This window comes from Egretta garzetta, unplaced genomic scaffold, assembly GCF_000687185.1.
Source record: "Egretta garzetta isolate BGI_Z169 unplaced genomic scaffold, ASM68718v1 scaffold799, whole genome shotgun sequence".
In the NCBI taxonomy this organism is placed as follows: Eukaryota; Metazoa; Chordata; class Aves; order Pelecaniformes; family Ardeidae; genus Egretta; species Egretta garzetta.
Genome location: NW_009260759.1, coordinates 210,050 through 215,421, shown reverse-complemented (window position 1 = coordinate 215,421; position 5,372 = coordinate 210,050). Strand labels below are relative to the sequence as shown.

At 57.6% G+C, this 5,372-nt stretch overlaps 1 protein-coding gene across 3 annotated transcripts in view; it reads left to right on the top strand.

Moving 5' to 3' along the window:
- The window catches only part of HDAC7 (histone deacetylase 7), a 53,078-nt gene that overhangs the window by 16,547 nt on the left and 31,159 nt on the right, over positions 1–5,372 (top strand). The window contains exon 1 of one of the 3 annotated variants that reach the window (XM_035901430.1): positions 2,081–2,101. The exons of the other annotated variants lie outside the window; for them this stretch is intronic. The gene's annotated coding sequence lies outside the window, so the exon portion shown is untranslated. Of the gene's footprint in view, positions 1–2,080; positions 2,102–5,372 lie in introns of those variants that run through there. 3 annotated transcript variants of the gene reach the window in all.

The window sequence follows — 5,372 nt, the reverse complement described above, 5'->3', positions numbered from 1 at the left end:
CAGGCAGGCGGCCTGCGGCAGATGGGAAAAAGCCTGGAAAAAACCCAAAAAACCAAACCCAAAACCCAGGGAAGCGAGGAAAGGAAGGGGAAGGCAAGTTTAGCACCGCTGTGTAATGCCGCAGTGCGTCAATATAACAAATACTCTGAAGGATGTTGCGCTAACGTCCTGAATTATTTGCTCCAAAAATAGAGCTTTGCTATGGGTCTGTATTGGAGTAAGTCTCTGTTGCATAGGTTTTTAACGGCGAGCGTGTAGTCCTTCTATATTTGCTTGCAGGACAGTAATGCCGATGCTTTCTATTTTCTATTTTTCTATTTTTAACACATCAACGGGGCAAAAAATGCACTCGGGAACCTTCAGGGAGCAGAGCTCGTCGTGCTGCCTGCGCGGCCGGGCTTCGGGAGCGACGCCAGCAGCTCAGCGAGCAGCCTGGGCTTTAAAAGCGCCCGGCCCCGGGGTTTGGCAGGTAAAGAGAAGCCAAGTCTGCCCAGGGCTTGTCTCCCTGCTCCGGTGGGCTCAGCGGAGCCCGTGCGTCAGGGTCAGAGGGCCGGGCAGCGGTGGGAAGGAGCAGGGACATGTGGCATCGGCCGTCCTCTTCCTCCTGTTTCACTCCTTGCTGTGTGGCCCTCCAAGGCTGCGGAGGCGGTGGGGTGCGCTGAAGGGTTTGTGGCTCTGGCTTGGTTGCTGACTCTGTGATGCTTGTTTGGGTGGTGCCAGTCCTGATTCTGAAATGGCGTATTTAGTGAGGCTGAGAGCAGTTAGACATTTTTTTTTTTTTTTTTTTTTTTTAAGAAAAGGTTTCTGTCACCACCTTGATCGTGAAAAAGGGCTTGCAAGCGATAACCTGCAAAAGCCTTCCAGAACAGGAGGTGAATAACAAAACTGGCACCGACTTGAGGTGCAATCCCAACTTTGGGGACTGATTCATAATTCTGAGTGGTTCTGCCCTGGCCAGGTCCTTCTGCCACCCTCAGCTGCTCGAGCTGCCGTCAGCAGCCGTCCTCCGGCCAGACGGGCTTGCGTTGGTCCTCGCAGGGTTTTCCGGCTGCTGACGTGAGTGCTGGAGGAGCCCGAACACGCACACCTCCCATTTGGAGAAGAAAATAGGAATTTAGGGTGGAACTTGCTCCCTGGGGGCTTTGTTTCACCCCTCCGGGCTGGGTCCAGGGAAAGTGTCTTCTGCTGGCTTTGTTTTTTGGGGTTTTTTTTTCCCTGCAGTGGAAAATCCCACCAGTCTCAGGAGTGGATTTCAGCGCGGTGTTCCCGCCTGTTGCAAAGGCTCTGGTTTCCAACCCCTCTGCAGGACCGTGCACAGCGATCGCCGCTGGCTGCCAGTGGATTTCGGATTAAATCCAAGACCTGGCCGCTGTGCCTGGGGGGCTCGGGTGAAGGTGGAGGCTGTGCCCGTGGCCACCCCTCCTGGCCGGGGCAGCAGGTTTGCATCTCGGGGCTGGTCCTTTGGGGCAAAGAGGTAATTTTGGTTTTGCCGTACTGGGTGTGCAGCTGCGCGGGGCTCGGCCCCCGGCTGGGACAATGGCAGGAAGCCGGGAGCCGCACGCAGCTCCTTGCTGCTGGCCAGGCACCGCATCCTTGTGGAGCCGAGGCTGCTTCTGCCGCCGCTCCTCCCTTGCTATTTCCATCGCATTGTCCGGAGGAGAGGAAGGATGTTTCCAGCCTTCTTCCTTTTTGCCTCAAAGGGATGTGGGGTGGGTGGGGAGGGGAGGGGAGAGGATTTTTTTCTCGCCGGCAGTTGTGCAAGAGGCACAATTACTGCTATTCGAAGCACCGTCCCGCTCCGCCCAGGTCAAGGGGGTGATGCATCTTGGCCTGAGACGTCCCCGAGGTCTCCCCTCCTCTGCACAGGCTTGGCGGTGGGGATGCATCTCATCCCGTCGCCCCGCTGGCAGCCAGCGGGCTCAGGCAGGGGCTCGGAGCTCCAGCAGACGAGATGCTTCTGCAAGGTGGCTTTTAGTGGACACACAGCCGTGGCCGGGCTCGTGGTGCTCAGCAGTGCCGGGGGAGATGCTGCTGTCTCCGCATCCCTTATTCCCCATGGTGGGGTGAGGCTGTCGTGAGGTTGCTGGCGCTCAACGGAAAGGTATTTTGGGAAGGCAAAGCGGGATCCTAATGTTATAACCACCCCGAGCGCCGTGTGGTGGTGAGGACGTGTGCGTGGAGGAATTGTGGTGGGGCTGCAGGGGGGGGAGGATGATCCCTGGCCCCTCGGCGGGGATGGTTCCAGGTGCTGCTGAAAGCGTTGGAAGAAGCGTGCGGTGGGGAAAGGGAATGGAGAAGGCCACCTCTTGCTTTGTGGTAGAGAAATACGGCTGTGAAAGGGGGTTCTGGCATTTTGGGGGATGGTTTTAGTTCTTCACCTTGTGCACAGGGCTCTGATGATGCCAAAGAAATGCTGCAGAATCCTTTCTGGGTTTTTGCACGGCTCCAACTGCTGCGACCGTGCAAAATCAAGGCTCCTCGCTGTGCCGGAGGAGGCCGGGCTCCCACGTGCCAGGAAGTGAAAGCAGAATTAATTAAGATGGGAAATGATCTTAATTTGCTCTGGCTAAATCCCTTTAGCACCAGTGAACCCCAAACATTTTGAAGCAAAGGTCTTGGTCAGAGCACAGCCACACCTCTCCCAGTGTTGAGAGGAGGAGGAATCGCCCGTGACGCATCTCTGAGGGCTTGCCTGTATGGCGGAGTTTTACCAGTTTTACTGGGGTGACTGTTGCTTCCCGGTAGCAGCCAAACTGGGAAAAGCCCATCTCTTACTGACCTGGATCCCAGCTCAACTGGGATCACCCCGGGACAGCCAGAAGAGTCCAAATTCAAATCTCACGTGTGCTGGCGTTGAGTCTGTCCTGGGACAGCCCCAGGACTTAGCAGCGCTGCTGATTTTTCCGTAGGGGAGCAGAAAGCTTTAAGGATCCCTTTGGGCTTTTTTTTGTTTCTGCTTGTGCCAAAGCGGATCGGGCTGCAGCACGGCTGTTCCATCCTCGAACAGCATCCGCCGTGCGCGGTACCCGTCATGCGCCGTTCTCAGGGACGTCCTCCATAGCCTGCTTTGGAGCCGCCGAACATTTCTGACAAAGCCCAGGGTCAGGGCCAGCCCGAGTAACCTGCCAGGAATACCGGGAGCTCCCGGATCTCACTGCTGACAGGAGGTGTCCGGCAGTGCCAGGGCAATGGAGCAATTACTTGGCCGGCTGGCGGAGCCAGCTCTTTGCATTAGCAAAAAATGTGACCGATCTGCAGGCTTGTGCAAGTACTGTTTGTCCCCGGGGGGTCGGGGTAACAACCTCGCCCGGGTGTCCTTGGCGGTTTAAGCCTTCCTGGCATTTTGGCCACGCGTGTCCCGTTGCTTGTGTTGGTGTTGGCCACCTTGTGGGGTACGCGAGGGAGGAGGAGAGGTTGCATGGGAGGAGGAGGAGGAGATGTGCAGTTCAGTTGCCTCCTTCCTCCTCCGTGGTTTTGTGGTCGCAGGGAGGCTGCGAGCATGGAGCCTGCAGCAGGACAGCAATTCTTCTGCAAACCAGCTTAGAAATGATGCTGGAGGAGCTGCCACGGCAAAGGGAGCTGGAGCAGGAGCATCGTGGACCATCCCCTCCGCTGTTTGCTTCCCCGACCTCTGCGTTTCCACCTGCTCCTGCATGGGGCCTGGGGTGCCAGCACCTGCCCGAGCCCACGCAAAGCTTCCCTGTTTATTTTGTCTAAAAGCAATATCCCCCAAAGCAGGGTGAGCGGGGTGTGTGTGGGGGGAAATCCCCACTCTGGCTTAATTGCATTTAATGAGTCTGATGGGGCTGGCTGCCAGCAAGCCGAGGGCTTTGCCAAGGTTCGTACTTGCCCGTGAGAACTGCAAGGGTGTGGTGCGTGGCCGCGCCTGGCTTTGCAACCGCTGGGAGAAAAGATCTGAGAGCTCCCCGCCGCCCTTTGCCGCGGCCGCTGCGCCGCTCGCCCGATGCCATCGGCCCAGCCCGCCTCGCGGGGCTCGGCTCTACGGGCGCATCGACCTCCGAGGAGTCGCAGGAGTACGATGACATCTCTAGGGGAGGGTGCCACGCGGGTGGGCAATAGCCCGTGCAGACCTTACGGAGGTCTTACAGGGACGAGCTGGTATGAGATGCACCCCTGAGCATCCTTTCATCCGGAGCTGGGTCCAGTTCAGCTCCGGGCGCCGTTGCTTGTGTGGTTGTTCGCGGAGCTGTAGGGTCCTGGATGGGTTTGTGATTTTGCTGCCTCGACACCAGGTCTGATCTCGAGAAGTGCCAAGGGCTCAAATCCCAACGCGTGCACGGATTCCTCGCTGTCTGAGGTTCACGCTGCGGCGCTGGGCTCACGGGGGGTTGGTCGGTTTATTTATTTTCCTTTTTTTTTTTTTTTTTTTTTTCCTTTTTTTTTTTTTTTATTTTCTTCTTCCCTCATGCTTGAGCAGCTCAGTGGCAGGATTTTAATTCTGCTTTCTGGGCTAAACACCATGGGCAGCGTTGCTACACGAGGAGCGCGCACACCCCACCGCACCCTCGCCCTCCGTCCCTGCCGGGCGCTTTGGCCACCTTGGGCACTCGCGTTCTGCAGCCTGCGTCTCCCCCCGAGGTTCCTTCCTGCCCAAATGCTGTTTGCTCCTGCTTTTTCCCAGGCAGGCTCTGGCTGCGTGTAGGACACCAGGTCCTCCTTCGCATTCCTTCACCCCCAGCTCTCGCGGAGACCCAGCAATCCTGCCTGAGAACTTGGCCACACCGTTTCTTGTAGCTTTTCCAACCCAGGTGGCGTTCTCCAGTGTCAGCATTGTGGATCGCTTCCCAGCATCTCTCCCAGCTGCTTGCGTGCACCAGTGCTAAGCCCAGATTTCCCCCCCCCCCAGGGCGGCTGTCACTGGTGTCCCCATGGTGTGGCAGAAGGGGCTGATTGGATCCAGGCACCTTTCAGCCTCCTCTGCATTAAGGAGTTGATGCTTGCACCTTGCCCAGCTCCACAGATGCCAAATTTGAACCAAAGGCCGTGCTTTCCTAGCCCCTTCGTGAGCACCCAGGTGTGGGAGGCAGGGCCAGACAGCCCCCCAGCGAAGGATACCAGAAGTGTGTTTGTGCAGGAAACTGAAAATGTTGCGGCTTCCTTCCTCTGACATAAATAGCTCTCGCCCTAAAAACCCGAGTCTCCGCTCTGCGTGCTGGTAATCTCAGGCGCTGGCTCAAGGGGACACTGAGACGGGGCGGGCAGCGGTCGGGGACCACCACGTGCTGCCCCCTGGCCTCACGGGGCAAAGCTGGGTCTCCCCAGCTCTGTCTGAAAGGCTCCTTGCTCAAGGAATCTGATGGTCAGCCCTGGAGCAAGGCTGGGGGTGAATTCCAGATGTGCTCTTGCTGGTT